This window comes from Triturus cristatus, chromosome 9 (assembly GCF_964204655.1).
Source record: "Triturus cristatus chromosome 9, aTriCri1.1, whole genome shotgun sequence".
NCBI classification, from domain to species: domain Eukaryota; kingdom Metazoa; phylum Chordata; class Amphibia; order Caudata; family Salamandridae; genus Triturus; species Triturus cristatus.
Window position 1 is genome coordinate 491,399,336 of NC_140592.1, and position 21,215 is coordinate 491,420,550.

The following is a 21,215-nucleotide window of genomic DNA, read 5'->3' on the forward strand; positions in this document are numbered from 1 at the left end:
ATTATTAACGTTGTGGGGGCGTTTCCTGACATGTCTAGCATTCAAGCACCGCCATTTTTTTGGCAGAGCTGAGAGAACTGCCCTTTTAATAAGAGTTATGGGTTGATTTATTTGAAGTGTATGTTGAGGTACCGGAGGATGGTGAATGCTCTCCTGAAAGACAGTTGTCCTTAATTGAGCATAGATTAGGGGCCATAAGATTGAGAGAATTTAAAAACTTACCCCCTTTGGAAAATGTGGCTGATGCAGATGTTTACCAGTGTGCAGTAATGCATTGCATGAAAGGTATGGCAGGAAGATTAATGTGGTAATGGAAAGATATACATTTTATTATAGAGAACAGAAAGAAGATAAAACGTTTGATAAATTCATGGCTGCCTTAAGGTGGTTAGCAGTGACGTGTGTGTTTGATTTATAATCAAGTATTAAGGGATCAATTATTGATGAACACCAAATCCAAGAAGATTCAGGAGAAACGATGGTCTTCTGGGGAATTGTCTCTTAAGGCAGTGGTTGAAGTTGCAAGAAGAATTGAGGTAACTGAAAAATGTATACAGGTTGTGCGGAAGGAGAACAAAGGTGTTGGAATTGTTTGTGTGGAAGGAGGTGAAAAAAGGAGTAGGGAAAAAACAAAAATTGGGATGTAACGTGTGTAAGTGGAACTAGTAACAAGATTGAACCAAATAGTAATGCTAAAGTGTTCAGGGCCAGACTGGCCGTAGTGGGCACCGGGCAATCCCCTGGTGCACCACATGGGTGGGGGCCAGTTTTGGGCCCCTGGGGGCCGTTTTTTGTTACAGGGCCGATTTTGCAGCATAGCTGCAAAATCGGCCCTGTAACAAAATCGACCGAAAACCGGCCCTGGCAAAGAGCTCGCCGGCACCCCCAACCCCCTGTGGTGCCGGCCGAGCACTTTGCCAGGGCTGGTTTTGTTTCCCAGTCCGGCCCTGAAAGTGTTGTTGTACTACAGGTGTGGATCCAGCAATCATTTGGCCAATTCTAAATCGCGTCCAGCTGCAAGCAAAGTATGCAGTACACGTAAGAAAATTTACCCTTTAGTCGAGTGTGTACAAACATTGGGAGGAAGGTTCATTTTGTTACTAGTGATTTTGTGGAGAATGAGTATGGCATGCAGGGTGTGGTGTTGAGTATCCAGAGAAAAGAGGGTGAGAGGGAAGGTGTACGATGGCCCAGTTGTTCATTGAATATCGATCGGGTTCAGGTAGAAACTATGTTGGACTCGTGCACATGGTACACTAAAATGAGCACAAAAATTGTTTGATCAGTTATGGCCAGGTAGCTAGTTGAAGAATAACAATGAAAGAACTGGTAGTTATTCTGGTCATTGGATTCCGATGGTGGGGGTGATGCATGCTAAATTAGAATTTGCTGGTAAGAAGTGTTTTTGTGAAGTGTTTGTGGCTGAGAAGGGCACTATGATCCTAGGGTGGCCCCATATTTTTGAACTTGGGATAAAAATGGACCCATGCATTAACCCACCTTTGTATTCTGGAAGTGGTGAAAGTATATCTGGTACAAAGGACGTGGTATATTGTAATTTGAAAAAAGGGTTTCCAAGTGTGTTTGGGGATCAGTTAGGCAGGATGAGATATTTTGAGCATACAATTTTTTGTGTGAGAATGCTATGCCTGTAAGGCAGAAATTGAGGAACGGACTATTGAACTACAGAACAAAATTTAAAATTACATTGCATGATTTATGCAAAAAAGACATATTTGACCCATTGAAAGTTCTGACTGGTATCTTCAGTTGTAATTTCTTTGAAATCCAATGGGGTATTAAGATTGTGTGTGGACTTAAGATGTCTTTATGAGGCTATTTGGGTGGATGCATTTCCTTTACACAATTTGCAGTAACTAGTGTCATCAATTGGGGAGGCTACAGTGTTTACTACAATTGATACGGCCAGTGCATATCATAAAATTCAGCTGGATCATGATTCTAGGCATTTCACACCCTTTATAACACCTGAGGGCATGTTTCCAGTATAAAGGACTGCCGTTTGGGTTGGCAAGTGCTTCAGTTGTCTTCCAGAGGGAGATATCCAAGACATTACGCCACATAACAGGCACAAAGGTATTTCAGGATGACATTTTGATATTTGGGAAGGACAAATATGAGCATGATGGGATCTTGAGGAAAGTTTTATATGCTCTGATGCAAAATGGTCTAACTGTGAAGGAAGAGAAATGTGAGTTGTGTAATATCTGGGCCATGTTATATCTAAGAATGGTATACATCCTTAAATCAGTCATGTTGAAGCTATTGTGAATGCTCCATAACCCAAATGTACAGAACAGTTGATGCATTTTTGGGTCTGATAAAATTGTATTCCTATTTTGTCGATAATTGTGCCACCAAGGTGGAGAACTTATGAGCATTATTAAAGAAAAATGCAACATTTTGTTGGGGGTCAGAAACATGAGGAGGAGTTTATAGCACTCAAGATCGAGGTTGCAAATGCACTGTTTGAAGTCATTTGTAATGGGGTGGATTGTATGAAATCTGTGGATGCTTGTGGTTATGGGGTAGGAGCTGTCCTATCACAAAATAAGGATGGAAATGAGTGGATGTTTGCATATGCATCTTGTACTATGACACAAGCAGAAATAAATTATTCTGTAATAAAGAAATTATTACTCTCTGCGGCTTGAGATGGAGAACGTTTCAGGATGCATGTGTGGCGGAGGAAATTTTAAATTAGTACAGACCATAAACCTTTGGTAATATTTTAACACCAAAAGGTGGAGAAAACTTCACTCCTCGGTTAGCAAATGTATCATCATGATATTATGCATATTCCTGGAAAGAACAATTGTGTTACTGATGGGTTTTCACCGTTACCAATGAAATACAATGAGAAGCAGGGAGAATATGTTTATTTTTTACGCTCCTTAAATAGCAAAAAGCTGGAATCTTTCTGCATGTTTTTACACATTCTGAGATACTGCAGATTAAAAAAATGTTTTTTTATTAAACTGACTTGTATTGAACTGTTTCTAATATCTGTGCAACAAATATCTAACAGGTTTTTTGATGTGTTTAATTTTGCACTAGAGGTTTTATTTGAATACTTCATATTTGCAAACAAGTTTGCTCTTTCATGTGAAGGAGCTACATACCAAGGTTGTAAGTGGTTTGTGGGAACGGTGATGGTGTGACCATGTATTATATGGGAAAAGGTACCCTCGGGTGTACATGATAAGGAGATTGTAAGTCACCTCGGAGTTCCATAACCGTATAAAAGAACTCAGTCTTCAGCCTTGTTCCTCTATAAGGTTATGGAACTCCTCTGTTACTTGCAATATCCTTATCATGTATGTCAGGGGGTACTTTATCCCTTAAACATAGGAGACTCAGGCGGTCCAATATATGAGAGTCTTCGGGGGGGGGGGGGGGGGTTATCATTTTGTGTTGTCAAGAGAATACAGCACAGACCACTGGCACCGATGTTGTGTGAAAAAGGCCACTTTATTGAAACAGGTGCACATCAATATTAAAGAACCTAGGCAACCTTGCCTTACAAAACTAACCAACCTGACTGATACATCAAGCTTCATCTACCGTTTAACAAACCCCATTCCTTAAATGTCCCCTTCCAAATGCTTCCCCATCCATTCAACCTTCCCTGTAACTTAACCTCTTATAACTGTGAATCTTTATATTCCTGCCTTCAGTAACTGTGAACAGACTCCCCCCTTCAAACTGCTTCCCCCAACAGTAAAAAATCAATTGAACCATGCCAACATCTGAGCATTACACCATCAAGAAAACACCTCATCTGTTGTGTCCCCCCGAAACCTGCCTGCTTCCTCTCCTTTCCCAGCCCTTCACTCGTTGATCCTGAGCACCTCTCTTTTAAACTGAGCTTCAAAGTCGCACCCTCAGCACCCCCGGCAATGCCTTCATCATCTGCATCAAGTAGAGATCCATACCCATGGGTGACTAATGCTCCCTGTCCTGATGGAAAAACTGACTGTCTCATACCACAACTCTGGATGCACAATTCTGCCCCCTCCTTCCCCTCTACAGAACTTATGCATTTCTCTGTTTACTTTCCTCTTGGCTTTATCAATAGCCGGTGGCTTCTCCACCACATGCCATTACCTCCTAGGTATCAATTCTGCAGCGGCGGCTGCCATAAACAAAGGGTGGTGGGTGGGTGGGGTCCAGTGGCGGTCTGTCCATTGGGGGCGTTGGGGCGTTGCCCCCCCGCCCGTGCCCCACGCCCGCAGCTTCCTCGGCATCTCTGAACTTAAGTAAACTCAGTATGACGTTGGACCGCCCACCCCCTTCAGAGTCTGAAGGGGGTGGGCGGTCTGGCGTCATGTTGACTGACAGGCAGCCAGCAGCACACAAGTGCGCATGAGTGGGGACGGAGGGCGATTTTTGCACCGTGCCCAGTCATGCGCACTAGTGTTTCCCAAGGCTGGCGCATGCCCATTAGGAGAGCGAGGGTTGAGCCAAGGCTCAAACCTCGGTCTCCTAATGGGTAGGTGGGCGGAGCGTAAGCCTGCTCTAAGCCAATCCTGGTGCTGCTCCAACACCAGGATTGGCTGAGAGGGGTCTTGCAATGCCAGCAAGCACTGATGGGCTGTTCGTTCCAGAAGTAACGTACCCGAGGCGCCAGAAGAAACGTACCCAAAGTAACGTACCCGAGGCGGCGCGGACCCGGACCTGCTCAGGACAGGTAGGATAATAGATTTTATTTAAAAAACCCCACCCCCGCGCGACCCCCCCCCCCCTGCGTGCGGGGACTTGTACTCGTGCCTTTTTCAATTGTTTAGATTCACGAGTAAATTCACGAGTAAAAGAGAGAGGGTTTTAGGTGGCTGGCTTAGGGGGCTTTGCCAAGGGTCTCTGGAGTCCGAGTGAGATAAGGGTGTCACCTGCCCGCCAGATGGTGTGGTCTGAGGTAAATGTGTATGATCCCTCACAGTAAGACTCCACTAACAGAGCAGACAGTGTGAGGCCTTGAGTGCAGGGCTGCGGAGCCAGCTTCGAGGGCGCGAGGCTCCAGCGGTCGCTGCCTGAGGGCTCACCTAACTGAAAAAAACAGAGCGGCCAGGAGGAGGCGAAGGGATGGAAGAAATAAAGGGGTAATGGAAGGCGGGGGATGGGGCGAATGGGAAGTGATATGGAGAGAAACGATGTGAAGAAAGGAAAAATAGGAGTGGACAGCAGAGGGCGAGGGAGAGAGGAAATGCAAATGGGAGAACGACTGAGGGAAGTGATAAAATATAGAGAAATAGACTAGAGAGAGCAAAAGTGGTAACAAGGGGGTTGAAAGAAGATGAAATGGAAGGAGAGATGGGGAGAAAAAAAAGGGAAATTGGAACTGAGAACAAGAAGACACTGGATTTACATAGTAGAATCCAAGCGAGAAGGTCAGAGGCGATTACATTTAATGTGAGGGAGTGAGCGAGAGAGAAGAAAAGAGAGAGCAAAAACGGCACCAAGTGGAGTCCATGAGAAGGAGAGATATGGAAAAAGGAGAATGAGGATGGCAGGCAAAATAGAGGACTAGCGAAAGAGAGATAGGAACTTACAGGGGAAGAGAAATAAAGATCTAGTGGAAGAGAGTTCCACAACGAGAGAATGACTTCAAAGAGGGGCTGTGCGAGGATGAGAAGGAAGAGCGAGATGGGTGAGAGAAAGAAATGATGGTAACAAGTCGAGGAGAGAAGGAAAGAGAGAGAAGGAAAGAAAGCGAGAGATACAGAAGGAAAGAAATAGAGAGAGAGAGAGAGAGTGGAGTGAGTAGCGAGGAGATAGACACTAGGGAAGAGAGACAACTCTTTCTGTTTTGTCACGTCATTTTAAGTTGGAGTGCATAGAGCAGGAAATGTTGGCTTGTTTGGTGGCAGTGTTCTTATGTCGCCATACCCTTCTTTCTCCTGCATGCCACGTCACTTCATACATTATATTCCCTGTATGAAGAGATGTTTAGTGTGATTTTGTTTTGCCATGCTTTGTGTTAGTGAACTAGGACAGAAGAGGGCTGGTTCTGTGATTCAGCAGGCCATGGAGCTCTCTGCCTCCTGACTGAGAGGAGGGGCTAGCTGGGGGCGCCAGCTTTGATGATCAAGAGGGAAAGCAGCAGCGAGTTCATCTGTACTGGGGCTCTTCAAGAAACAATTCGGAATGTGCAGTTTGATAAAGATAACAAAATACCTTCCATGGTAACGGAGAGCCCCAGATTTAAGCATGTGTCCCTAGTAAGGCGCATGGTGATTGCCCTTTCCCTTGCCATCCAGAGCAGTTTGTGTGATGTAAATGAGAGGGGGACATGAGAACCCCGAAACAATTTGTTTTTTAAATTTCTCCTTGATTTCGTCTCCTGGAAGCTCCCAGAAAGGGGAAGGTGTGAACAGGGGTGCTTATGAGGTGGCACCGGGCCCAGTATGTCTGGCTGCGGGTTTTGTGTTTGTCACTTTGTGAGTAAATCGAGTATTTCATGTCTGCTTGCAGCTGCAGCGGTCTCTGTATACTTTTTTGTTTATAGGTCTTTAAGCCTAAACAAATGTTTGTGACTCGTGCTTTATGTGTGTACTTGAAAGAGTTTGAGTGTGTGTTTGTACTTGTGTTGGGGTAAAGTTGATGGATATAAGGATGTTATTACAGATCCTGTCATAATACTTTCGCAAGTGCTTTATCAACCTTCCTGCTTCCTCAAATTTGCTTGAAAATGCTCCATTTATCCACTCTTTTTTCAAAATTTTCTCGGAGGAGTTGTTAGGGCTCGCTCGCTCGCCTCAGTGCAGTACCATGATAACTTTACGCCTCACCACTTTCAAATGTCACCAGCCGCCACTGGTGGGGTCCTGTGGAGGCATTGCGGCGGGGTGTGGGCGGGTTAGAAATACAACATTAAAAAAACCTCACCTTTTGACCCCGACCGCTTCTAGCCACTTGTTGCGCCACCTCTCCTCTTCCTGTCTGGTCTCAGCACAGACTTCCTGTCCAATCCCCGCACTGCCGAGCTCCCCATTTAGGGTCCAATTCGCTCCTCCACCTCACTTCCACGCTGTATTTTCGGACGTGGCGGCGAGCAATCAAATACTGCCGCCACCATGCCCTCCAATGCACGCCTCATAGGACAGGCAAGAGGCATAGCACTATCACCGCTGCTTCCTTGGCGCCAAGCCTTCCTCAATAACCACCAGCCCCCAAGCTACCAACCACTGTGTACAACCTTTCTAAAATGGTGGCTAGTAGTCTAATCTCAACCTCCTTTTAACCAAAACCCAGCCACTGTTACCAATATCGCCAAAATCACATTTGAACCCCCGAAAACACCATTATGTCGCTGTCCACCCGTCGGGATTACTGCGGCACTCAGAATGACGCCTTGCGCGTTAATTGTACTGGGATGGATTATAGAGCAATAAAATCTGCTCTTAAAAAAATTTGGATTTACCCTTATGTGTCCACTAGATGGCAGAATCCATCTAGAATTACAGCTAAATGGGCGTTGGAACAAAATCGCATTTTATCCATTTCACAACATTTCGAATAAACATGGGAATACATTAAAGAAACGTATTTTGTTTAACAAATAGTTTTCCCTTTTTGCTAAAGGTGGACTTATGAGACAGGGTTAAGGGAGTCTTAATGGGACATAACCAGCCGTTCTGGTCCTATAACGTCGTAAAGTCCAGTTGGTTGATGAGAGAGATGTTCGGGAGGCGTATTGCTTTGAATGCAAGAGGGCTCAGCCATTTTGAAAGGTTTACGTCCTGTGGCGAGGGTAATGCTCTCTGTAAAAGTCCCGACAGAATCGAGTCACGTTTAATGTTGGGTTTTCGTCGGTGAATATTTGCAGCTTGAAGAAGAGGCTTGGTTGGATGTTATACGTGTTTACTACAGGCAAAGTTAATTTGATGACTTGCGTGCCTGAAACACGCAATCTATTTTATTATTTTCGGATCTCTTGACCGTAGCTGTCAAATTTCCCAGTTCCTTGCGTATCTAGCAGTTGCAACCCATGGGGTTCTTTGTATTTTTTTGGCCTGTAGCAATGGATACACATTTGGGATAACCAAGATTACAAGTCCTAGAAGTGCAAAGAAAAAACCTAGATCGGAGCATATAATCATGAGCAGACTTGATAAGGGGTATCTTTCAACCTTAGGGGCTGAATACAAGTGCCCTGTTTGCATACATGCCAAATTTTGGAACAGGAAAGCGGGGGATTGTATCTCTCCCATTGACATTGTGTCCTGCATTGGGTATATTGGCGTGTACGGGATTTGCAAGTGTGCTGCTGCAGGATCGGATAAAGGAAATTAAAATATAAGTCTTTTTCATACCCGTCAGAGCACAGAGAAATCGTTATGGCAGGCAGAGAAAGCGTGACAAAAATGTGCACTTACTTGCAGGAGCAGGTTACTGGCAGTGCATAATCTGAGTCACATAATACCAGGCCCCGCATCTGAAGCGGGTTTTTTTATGCAGGAATTGGGAGGCGGGGTACTCGCCTCGAAATCGTAATCTCCCGTCTGAATCAGTAGGGTTGGCATGTAGGTCATAGTGCCAATATCGGCCACACTTACCAGCCCTCCCGCAGCACCTGATGGGCCAACTTGCATCGTGGCCTTAGCCAATCGGTGCTTAGCAGTTGTGGTGAGGGGATAGCCCCTCCCATTTCCGGTGAACCATCGGTCCACCCTATTACTCACGCCCCTCCCCTACGAGGGGCGGAGCGTTCAAGCGACCCCCGGTTGTACAGGTTTCCAACCGCCCGTAGGACAGACAGGGCGCCATCGCACCCCAGGGTCCACCGCACAGACTTCCTGGGGATATTAGGCCTCAGCACCCTTTGTGCTCCTGAAGAGGGTACCCCTGAGTACCTTTCCGCCTCTGGATCGCCCTGTAACTCCACCACAGCCCTGGGTGTGGCGACAGTCACAGCCAGGGCCCCCCACCAAGGCTGGCGCTCCTATTTACATCCCGCTATTTCCAGGGCCTCCCCTAGATCCAGGAGGAACAAGTCCATGCCTATTCTGGAGTGATGTACCCCATCATCCTTCCGCCTCTGGATCACCCTGTAACTCCGCCTGCAACACAAATAATGAGGATTAGAAGAAACTTCCCCCCCACCCTGATTACGCCGGGTAAGTGGTAGGGAGGGAAACGGCATCAGGGTGAGGGACAAAGAGGCTGCCAGGTGGGCGGGGGAGGCATATACACCTCTCCCCTTCCACCACCACGGCCGGAAGTGACACACAGGACCCCGAATGGGTCACCAACACTAGGCTGCCCAGTGTGCCATCCTGTGGCACTAAAGGGTCCCCTGCGGGGATGTGTCGGTCAGCCCGCATAGTGCTAATATCGGCCACATTCACCAGCCCTCCCACAGCAACATACATGTAACATAAATAAGCAGACAAGACAACTTTTTGGTGGGAAAAATTGCTGCAGGTTTATTAGCTTACCAAATAAGCCAACATGGTGGGTTATCTTACAGGCGGTCCAAAGGCAAGCTGCCCCTCGCGGCCTACCACCTGATGGGCCAACTTGCATCGTGGCCTTAGCCAATCGGTGCTTAGCGGTTGTGGTGAGGGGATAGCCCCTCCCACTTCTGATGAATCATCGGTCCACCCTATTACTCATGCCCCCCCTACGAGGGACGGAGCATTCAAGCGACCCCCGGTTGTACAGATCTCCAACCGCCCGTAGGACAGACGGGGCGCCGTCGCACCCCAGGGTCCACTGCACAGACTTCCTGGGGATATTAGGCCTCAGCACCCTTTGTGCTCCTGCAGAGGGTACCCCTGAGTACCTTTCCACCTCTGGATCGCCCTGTAACTCCACCACAGCCCTGGGTGTGGCGACCGTCACAGCCAGGGCCCCCCACCAAGGCTGGCGCTCCTATTTACATCCCGCTATTTCCAGGGCCTCCCCTAGATCCAGGAGGAACAAGTCCATGCCTAGTCTGGAGTGATGTACCCCATTTGTTCTGTGAATTTAAGCATCGTGTTATTGACTCTCCTGCACGCAGCCTCCATTGCTTCCCCTGATCGGCCTCCCTGCCACAGGAGCTGAGGAGTGATCTCGGACCACCACAGTTCACATGTCCCTAACTGGTTGCTTAATTTGCAAATTGTGGCCTTCATGTTTTGAAGCAATGTCCTTTTGCCCAGGGCCATCAGGTCGTTACCCCCCCAGGTGTATAACTAGCACGTTGGGGGACGGGTGACTCCCCCCAGTCTCTGCTGTAGTTTGCCCAACAACCCATTCCATCGCATGCCCGGGTACCCCAGCCAAGTTATCTCGGTGTTGGAAAAGCCATGCCTCCACTTCCTGCTTTCAGCCCACTGTGCCAATCTGCAGACACCAGAGTGGCCAATCACCCAGGCCTTTGTTCCTGGCAAATAAAGAAATGTGATGTTGCAAAACGTTTATTGACAACACAGCACGCCAAAATGCAAACAGTAAAATACACTACACAACACACTGCTGCCAGTAACCGGAAACCGGTTTCTGCAAACAAATTAAATTTCGTGGCTCATGGCCATACAAAATTGCAAACAGAAAAATCACTTCACAAAACACTTCTGCCAGTCGCCCGGACCGGGCTGCTGAACGAATATTAAAGTTCGTGGGCTCATGGCCGTATGTATCTCTTGAAACAGTAGGATTCCCAACGCCCCACCTGTTTGATACCCTCTGCTGGCAAGCCTTCCTTAAACGCTGTAGTTGCTGCCCCTATGCGGAAAGAGTGGCTGCAAAAATGCTTGCTAGGGTCCTTGTTGCCAGACAGCTCCAGGCACGCGTGCATAATGTGTTCCACCTTGTACTTTGTAAGAGGCGTGCCGTCTGCGTGGAGAAAAGGTAACCGTCTGCTGCCGGGTGCGGGCCAGATAGGCGGCGAACAGACTGACTGGGCAATACCTGCCATCCCCCAGACTGTACAGCCAGAACACCCTTCCCTCCCCGCACTGATCCGTCTTAGACCTTCTTAGCGTTATTTTGAGTGAATCCCCTGATAGCTGCGTATCTTGTATTTTCAATGCCACCCCAGACCTGTCATTCTTGGCTCTGGCCACCAACTCACTAATTCTAAGTGCCCCGAAGAAAGCCAGGCTGAACGAGGCAGCAAACAATGCTGCCTAAAAACGCTGAGTGAGTAGCCTTGTGCATCCAATCTAGCATCCCCTGCAGTGTCTCAAAGTTTATGGGGGACCTATTATCCGGTGCCTTTGGTTCACTCCTGGCCCACCCTTTTAATGCACCTCTGATCAAAAAGGACTTGGTGGGATCTGACTGGCTCCTTAGTCCAGCGTGGTGGCTGATTGCTGCAAGATTGCCCGAAATCCAAGAATGACTCTTCCCATTGTCTTTAGCCCACAATATGAAAGACTGTACTCTGCTTTCTAAAGATGACCCGCCTTCTTCCCAGGCTCCCACCACTGAACAAAATTTTGGAACGCAGGACCTATATCTCTTGTTTGTCCTGGGCGCTAGGGATAGCTCACCCAGCCCCCTCAGTCGATTTTCCACTTCAACAGGAACCAAAGGTGTGCTGGGAAAGGGGTCCCCTCCTCTCTCGCTCTCGGCCACACCTCCCGGAACTGGCGCCACTGAAAACGAGAGAGAGAGCATCAGCCGCTGTGTTCTGCACACCCACAATCGGGAACAACTCTAACACTGTGATGTTGGCTGTGATCTTTTCTTGTGCCAGGCGTTGGGCCATTTCTCCGCACACCATTCCCTGTCTAAAATGGCCCTGAATCCTTCTCTGCCTGATGCGTCTGAATATAGGGCTAGGTCCAGGCTGCCTGCCCAGGGAGCCCTCCAAATTACTGAGCCGTTAAAATTTGCCAGGAACTCCGCCCACATGGCCAGGTCCAGTCTCATGCCTTTGTTTAATTTCACCATGTGGTGCTTCTTTGTGACCTTGGCAGTGGCCTGGCTAACCTTCTGGCAAACACCCTACCCGCTGGGATGACCTTGGCTGGAAAATTCAGCTTCCCCAGTAGGCTTTGGATGCATTCCAAGGCGGCCCTGTCCTGCCCGACCACAGACTGTACTTGTTGTGCTAGGTCATGGACCTTGTCTGTCGGCAATCTGGACTCCCCTGCGATGGTATCAAGCTCGATCACCAGGAAAGTTAAGACCTGCACCGGACCCACCGTTTTATCTGGCGGGAGGGGGACTCCCAAGTGACTGGCCAATTGCTTGAAATCTGCAAGGGCCTGCTTACAGTTGTGCATGCCGTCACTCCCCATGAACAAGAAGTAATCTAGGTAGTGGGTCACCCCTTCCACCCCGTAGGTCTCCTGGAGGGCCCATTGCAGGAAGCCTCAAAATATGTACACGACACAGCGCAACCCATGGGCATGCATTTGTCATAAAAGTACCTGCCCAGCTTGAAACCCAGCAGGTGATGGCTGCTCAGGTGGACTAGTAGCAAGCGAAAAGCAGATTCGATGTCCGCCTTGGCTAACCAGGCCCTTCTGCCCGCCCTCCGGACTAGGTCCAATGCCACGTCCAGAGTACAATAAGACACAGAGCAGGTGCCCTCCTCTAGCCCATGGTTAACTGATGTCCCTTCTGGGCATGAGAGGTGGTGAATTAATTGAAAAGTCCCCGGTTCCTTCTTAGGCACCACCTCCAGGGGCAAGACAACAAAGTTGTCCAGCGGGGGTTGCAAGAATGGACCTGCCACCCTGCCCAAGGCCCTCTCCTTCTCTAGCTTGGCCCGGACTACCTCTGGTTGCTCTCTCGCCGATCTAAGGTTGTCAGCCTCTCTGCTGCCCAGGGGGCCCATGTAGGGGATCTTAAAGCCTTCGTTAAAACCAAACAGCAGCATGCGGCTATCTGGTTCGTTGGGGTACCGTCTAATGAGAGGCGTGATGTTGGCCAGGCTGACAGGGGAAGGGGCTTTGGTGGTGTGCCCGGGCGTTGGTGGACTAGCTGTGGTGAAAAGGCTCCTGCATAGGTCTGAGTCGCTCGCGGGGACAAAGTGGTGCGCAGGGGCGGGCAATGGGTGGGGGGGAGCTAGAGATACTGGTGATCTTTCAGCCTCAACTTTGTTGCCCGTCTTTGCCGGCTGGCTGTCTGTCCTGCTTTGTGTGGCAAGAAACTGCTGGGTGGGGCCCACCACATGTGTTACATGCCTGCAGGAACTTGCACGTCTTACCCCAGGAGCAGGATCCATTGTTAAAAAGGTGGCATGTACCCAGGGGGACCCTCCTGAAACCTCCCCTTTGTTTCCCCCCCTGCATGCTCCGTGAAATACCTGTTTGCCCCTTGCGCCTGCTTGAAAGGACCCCCTGGAAGAAGATTGTCCCACCTGTGTATTTACCTGGGAGCTGGACCTCTTTTTGGTCCCAACCCATCTGCGGGCACTGGGACATCTTCCTCCTGAACTCCCTATCATAATTCAACCAGCCATTTCCCCCCCACTTCATAGCCTCGCTGTGTATTGTCCTAGAGTACTGCACCAGCCTGGGGCCCTGCTCTGGAAATTTCTCCATCGTCACAGAAGCTAGGATGGAGAAAGCTTCGAGCCAGTTTGCTATGTTCTTCTCTAGCCAAGGCTGGTATTTTACTTTTTTATCATCCTCCTTCCCCCCTATCTTCCTGGCGTCCAGGCCCTCTTGGCCCAACATGAGCAGGGTAAAAATGTCTATAAATTCACACCTCCAAATTCCTTCTTTGGCTGCCTGGGGCACCTGCCAGGCCAGTGAGCATCACCCAGACAGCAGCGGGGCGGTGGTGACTTGTTGGACCATAGCGAGCATGGGAGTGGGTGCGAGAGGAGACACTACAGATGCGGCCCCCGTATTTGTGTTCCCAGGAGGTGGAATCGGGCTGGATGTTTGGGGGAGGAGCGAGATGGGTGCTGGCACTGTGATTTGTCCCCCGGAGGTAGGGGTTGCAGGTATCCCCACAGCCGCAGTGGCCCCCATTTGCCCCACTGGCTCACCAACACCTGCTGACCATACACTTGCCACTGCTAATGTGGCCCCTTCCCTTGTCCTAACGCTGTTGCACGGATGTGCGGGGCTGAGGCCAACAGTATCTGCTTGAAGCCGTGACATAAAACTGTTCATTGTGTCCATGAGTTTAGCAAGATCATCCCTAGTGGCGTAGTTTCCTTGGGCCGCGGTACTGTCCGGTGGGGTGGGTGGCCCCGGGAGCGGGGGAGCACCCTGCGCTGTAACGACCTCCTTGGGGGTCTGAACTGTCCTGCTTCTGGGTGGCAGAAGCGGATCTGTCGGGAAGTCCCTGATCATGGGCTTGCGGACCCGCTTGGGCATAGAGGGGCCTGCCTCTGTGCCGTGCTGCTGTTCTGTAGTGGGGGAATCGCCGACGATCCCCGAGTCCTCCTGCTCTGGAGCGTTCATAATGCTGTTAGCCCACGCCAGGCCTTTGACCTTGGCCATCTCAAAGAAATTCGCCCATTGCGCGTCTTGTGAAGTGCCCGGCATCGAGTCCTCCACCTGGGACCTCTCCGGGAAAAAGGGGGGGGGGGGAGCCCTGGCTATCCATGCCGACCTCTGTCACCTCACGGGCACCGATCTGAGGAGAAACATTTTCGGGTCAGCAAACAGGATTTACTGCGTTGTCTAGGGAGGACCTACTCAAGTCCTCTGCTGCCCCCGGCACTCCTTGCCCCACCTTCCCCTATCCTTACTTATTGTGCGGTAGCGGGAGTGGACCTTGGGCGTGACGTGCCCGAAGGTTGGTTCAAAGTGTGCCCTGCATACACTGATGGTGGGGGGGCTGGGGGGAGAAAAGAAGACGTTAGCTGTGACCGTGATGCGAGATAAGCGACCCTTAGCGCCCGCCCGCATTGCTCCTGTGGCCCCCCAGTGGGCACCGGCGCTGTCTCTCCTGCTCCCACCCAAAGGCGCGAGCCTTGACCAATACCTGCTCCTAATTCCTGCTGTTTATCCCTTTTCGCCGGACCGTCTGCGATGTCGCTTCCCTAATGACCGGTTTTGACCTGGAATAAAAAGGAGAGTTTCAGTGCGCCCCGGGACGGGCCCTGCGTCCAGGAACCCTTCGCGCACTGCCGCATCTCTGCTGGTGACCCTTAAAGAAACGTTAGCCACGCACATCATGTGTACATTTACTGCATCCGTGTCCCAACACTTGTTAAGACAGTAAGGGGGGCAGGCGTACTCCCACGCCCTGTACATGCATCATACGAAAGCACCCCCCCAAAGTTGTACTGGACCAAGAACAGAGCAAGAAGGCAGCATTCCCCTAAACATTGAAATGCTTGTGAAATGGTTGTGGAATCCCCCCTCCCTTAAAAGCACGTTCGTAATGCAGTTAAAACCATTTCTATTTCATACCCCTCATTGAGGCTACTGACACACCGGCATAGAACACCAACATCAGCAGCCTTTGCTGTCGAGGCGGGCCCTGCCTCGCATGCTGACTACCAGACACGCTCGCCCGACTATCGCCCCCGAGATACCTCCCCTTTGAGTAAAAGCACATATCACTTGTCCAGAGTACACTTGTCCTGCTGAAACAACACCCCAACATGCCCGTGTCACCTGCAAACCCATAGTAACAGTGCGTGACGTCAATACGCTGGAGAAGCTGTAAAATTGTGCAACTATATAACCGCGACTTGAGCGGAGGTCTTGGTGCCCTTTCCTGACCGGACCGCCCTCCCCTGATTGCCCCTGAAGGCGTGACCAATTTCGGCACCCATAGTACAGTCCCCGCCGGACGGCACAGGAGCGACCGGTCAATAATGCAATACCCCTACAGGCGCAGGAGCAGCCGCATAATTTCACCCGAACATGCATGCGCTCCCTAACCTAAGTGAGCGAGATGCCAAACCGTGCCTGCATCCGGTGCACCTGTGACTGGCCCCCACGCGCCGCGGTCAGTTGCGGGGGAGCCTGGACCCAGTTCTGGTGTTTCCTGGGGGAAGAAAAAGAAGCGGGGAGTGGCTGGTACTACAAAACGGCCACCGCGGGCCAGAGTCCGATGCGGAAGGACCCGGACATTAAACCTGGCCCCCGCAGCCGTGAACCGATGCAGGTTGAGGCGGACTACCGCATGGCCCCCCTGGCTCACTCGGGCCGGGATCTGGATATGTATGAAAACCAATCAAGATAACCCCCCATGCAGGGGTCAGAAAAGGGGGAGAGGAGCAGGCACAGATTTAAATTGGCCCCCGAGGGCCGGGTCAGATGTGGCACCTCCCGGCACTTACAACCCGTGAAACCACCACTGAGCAGCGCGAGGGTATTGGCCCGCCCCGGTTACCTGCTGCCACACAGCAGGCGAGCTTGCAAGCTGCTGTGCCGACCTCTGCCCCCATCACCCACGCATACCATTTGGATTCAGCCCGTTAGCCCCTTCTACCGGGCCCCAGCCCCGCGCCTGGGTAGAGGCGCCCGGCAGGCCTGATCCCACACTGTCCCGCTCCCCATGCTCCACATGTGTTGTTCCCTTCACATACCCGGGGAGGGGGATACAGGGGGCTCGCTGTCTACTATGATGCCTGGCTAGTGCTCTATGATGGCCGTGCCTTAGTAGCGTTGGGTGGTGGGGAAGCAGAGAAAAGGAAAGCCCTATTCCGACACCATGCACAGCTGCTGTCCGCGGGCCCACCATCCCTCCCGCCCCGCCCCGTCCCGCTACCTAGCCCCACGGTACCGTCAAGCGGAGTACCCAGGGGCCATGCCGGGGCTCGCAGGGACATGGCCCCCCACGGGCAATGCCTGCATGTGAGGCCCCTGCTTTGGCTGGGGAGGAAGTGAAAATTGCTGCCAGGTAGGCAAAGCCCGCAATACACTATGCGGCTTAAATACCATACAAACTGCCCCCCTTTAACCCGATACCAGCCCATCCCCTGCTGCTGGTGAGGACTAGTTCTGGGGCCTAAAACTGCCCAAAACCTCGCCCCCGCGTAGACATAGCACCCCCATGGGGGGCATGGGCCTGCTGTACCCTGAGGCCACCTCGCGGCATGGGGGAGGACAATCCCCTCAGAGAGAGCCGCGACCTAGTCGCGTGGGGTGATGAGGAGGCAGTAAATATAATGTATTCGAAAAGCGCGACCCTTATGGGTCTCAAGGCGCTGTAGATGGAAGACCCTACCCGAGAGCGAGGCCGCGGCCTTGCCGACTAGGCCTGAGGCAGCCGCTGTCCGCGGGACCACAAACCTTTCCCGCCCGACCCCCGTCCCGCTTCCTAGCCCCCGAACACCCCAGGTTGCATCCAGAGTTGACTGAATGGGGCAAGGCCGGGGCTAGAGCTGGGACAGTGCCCCTCACGGGCAATGCCCATGTGGTAGTGCCCCTACTTGGGGCGGGGGGGAGGGGGGCTGAAACCAGGCCCGCATTGCACTAACCTCGTGGTCCAATGCAACCTCGATGCAGCAGCTACAAACGGCGTCAGGGTGAGGGACAAAGAGGCTGCCAGGTGGGTGGGGGAGGCATATATACCTCTCCCCTTCCCCCACCTCGGCCGGAAGTGATGCATGGGACCCTGAAGGGGTCACCGGACACTAGGCTGTTCAGTGTGCCATCCTGTGGCACTAAAGGGGCTGCCCTCTTATGAAGGTCCCGTGCGGGGACGTGTCGGTCAGCCCTCAATTTGTTTGCAGACTCCTGCTTAAACCTCTTATGCACAGGAATTAGAGTTATAAGTAGAGGTAGGGTTCCAGGTTCTACAGGAGTTATTTTCTTAACATTTACATCTGTATTTATTTTCTGTTTTGTGAATTAATGAAAGAGTACCTATCGTATTTCCACATTTATTTAACCAATAAATGTACACTCATACTTTAATGCCTGTTCAACTTTAGCACGTTTAGAAGCCAAATATAATAAAACTATAAAGCCACATGAAAATATTTGCTTAGTAGCACAAACATGTTAAGATATGCAGTTATTTCAGGATATTGAGCGTGGTTTTGAACTCCGCATGCTCTCAATCGGCACGATTACTGGCTAGGAATTCATGAACAACAAGGCTCGTCACCGAGAAGATGCGTCATTTAATGTATTTTTTCCACTTTTTGTAAAATAAATACAGACTAGAAACACATTTTTTTCTCTCTGTATTTATCTGTAAAAATAAGTAAACACTGAAAACTGTGAGCCTCCAGTATATGTAATATGGAGTTTGCCAAACAAGATAATTAGCGGGTGTCGTAAACTGTGCATGCCCTCAATTTTCCCCGATACATTTCAGCAAGTAAAACCTCTGAGAATATACTAAGGGACAGGTAATTAAATATCAGGACATGCAGATTTTGGTGGAGAAAACAGAGAAAAAAATCTGGTGGTCATATCTCATTTTGGGGAAACCTTGTAATATGTGGAATCTATTTTATCAAACCAATTTCAAACCCCAGCACATTGATTTTTTTCCAGTGCAATAAATATCACATCCCCTCTTTAGCACTTTTCATGCAGCCTTATCAAAGTAAAACTGGAGGTTTTATCATGTCACTTAACCTTTCAACTCATCTCCCACCACAGTCCCAACTACTTCCTAATGCCCCCTTGCACAGTGCTAACCTCATTGACACACCGCTGATTTAGTTGACAAAGCCTTGGGTCGCATTTCACAACTAATCTAAGTATCACCTTACCCCACAAAACCAATCTCACCTCAACCCCTATACATAGTACTCATGTCGCTTTCAGTCCCACAGATTGTTGAATATCACAGCTGTAATTCTATCAGAGGATGCATGTCCACAGGGCCAGTATTTTCTAATCAAATACATTCATTTATTAACCATGTGCATTCTGGACAATGTAGTCTGGGTAACCTTAATTTCTTCTATTTGGAGCACCACACATAAAACACTGGTTTGTATAGGTCTGGACAGGGTGCATTGCTTTCCTGGTGACATGGGGCTTCTTGTAACCCTAACCCAGAATTCAATCGATGCATCCCTGGCTCCAACATCTCACCTTTCAGTGCTTGGACTCATTGACCTCACCTCTAGCTCAGCACACATTTGTTTCAACCCATAGCTGTAACGCTGCTCTGACTCACCAAGGCCCGTCCTTCATGCCCAGGCCCAATGCCTCCCATGGCACTATTAAGACTCAACCCAAAGAGTCCTATATTTCACCTACAGATGATGGCTTTGTCCATCAAACCCCCGCCAAGTGGGAGATGGGCTCCATTTCTGATCCAGCGCAAAGGCTCCTCTGTCTCAGCTCTAGTACCAGCCCAATGGGTCCTCCATTTAACCCTCATCCCCAAAACTAATTTCAACCAGGTCCAAAAGGTCCAATCAGTACTGCACCTGCTCCATGATGCAATGTGTCCCAGATCTTCTCTATGCCTCCTTTAGCCTAAGGGCTCCTCCATCAGCCACTGCACCCAGTGCACTTCCAAGTCTCACTCAATCTAAGGGTTCCCCCATCACATGCTATTCACCAAGACTCCTCCTTGTCCTTCTCAGCCTAAGAGCTCTTCCGTGACGGAACTCACACCAGGGTGTCTCCCTCTCAGCTACCTGTGCTGCATGGCTTCTCCCTTTCACCATCAGCTCAAGAAATCCATTTCACCCACAACACAAGGACAAGGAGTTGTCACCCACTAACTCTAATGCCCCCAACCAATTCCCAACTCCTCGTGTCCAACCCTCCCCACAGGTCAAGGGGCCACTTTCACAAGCCAATCTATTTTTTGTTCATCAATAAAGAATGCAAAATTGCAGGTTGAAGAGCTGGGCCTCATCTCTGCTGCAGCCTGTGTTACACTGAGTGATTGACTGCGGCCGCAAAATGTGACAGCCCAGTTTTACTGTAATGAGAGATGATCCATGCCAGCGATTTGGCTTGGTCAAGATATGAAATGCACACCAACATATTGTTGATGGGTTAGGATCACCTGGGTCAGTTATGGTAGTTATCAAGGTCCTGGGTGGTATTCATAGGTGCCAGTGTACTCTAGTAGCAATGCCAAGACTGGGTACAAAGGCAATGTGCTTTCAAACTGCCATTGAAGCACTTCCGTATTATGTAAGGGACTCTATGTACTACACTGAAACAACAAGCTAATAGATAGAGGGTCTCATTTGAAAACGTGTTGCATGGGTATTCACATGACACAATGAGAAAGACAGCATCACTTAATTATTAATTTTAAAGCGCGCTTACAGAGCACTAAATTGATTTTCATTGCACGGGCACCTGTGCAGATTTTACTAACAGTAAAAGTTTGCATTTATGGTGGTGGGATCCCTACAATTACAAAAGGCTTTCTTGATGCCTTAAATTTAGTGCTAAAATCAATGGAAGACTACCTCTCTGATTACTTTAGTAAAGCAGTAGCTGTATACACTCTTTTTCATTACATAGTATCCTCCTTTCATGTTGACACGTTTCGGCCCTATATTCTCTTTGTCTGTCTCTTCAGGACAATAGGGACATATTACGTTTCCACTGAATATCTTGAATACTCTGAATTGAACCATGGATTTTCTGCTTTTTGTTCCAGATGCAAATATGATTTAAATTACAGTGGCAGTTTAGCACATGAGCACTGCAGCAGCTTATCACTGGAAATTGTTTCACAGAGACTGTGACCTGATTATTTCATGCTACAGATCAAAAGATGAGGAAACCCTTGATTTGGAACATTATTTTATTTGGAACACAATTTTGTTTGGGACATAACTTGTTGCTCTGCACTATAAGATTTACTGCCCCCCTAACTCGGAGTTTACTTAAAAAGGGAAGACATTTTATTTACTGGAACAAAATGCAGTGCATCCATCCATTGAAACATCGATTGGACATCAATATTACAAGACAATGGTCATGCCTTGTACCCTTATGACCTGTTGTCCAACCCCTGTGCCTGTTATGCACTTCTGGTCTCTTCTGTGCATATGTGTCATTAAAGGTCTGCTAAAGAACCCATATTGAAGTACCAAGGCAGTACAGGAGTCACGGCAGGTGTCATAGGCACAACACATCACTATGCATCAGGTGCTGAAGAGCCCTACAGACAGACAAATGAAAAACTTCAGAAAACACAAACATATAATTTACAAATGAAGCACACAGTGCTTTGTACCAGGAGCAGTCAACATACATGAGGCATGTGCAAGTGGTGAGCAAAGTAGGTGTTCATTAGAGCAACACAGTTCTGCTGGTGTGGGCACCCTTTCACATTGTCCTAGCAGTGCAGACGCATCATTGTGTTTCGGCCGTGGTCACACCATACAAATTCCACAT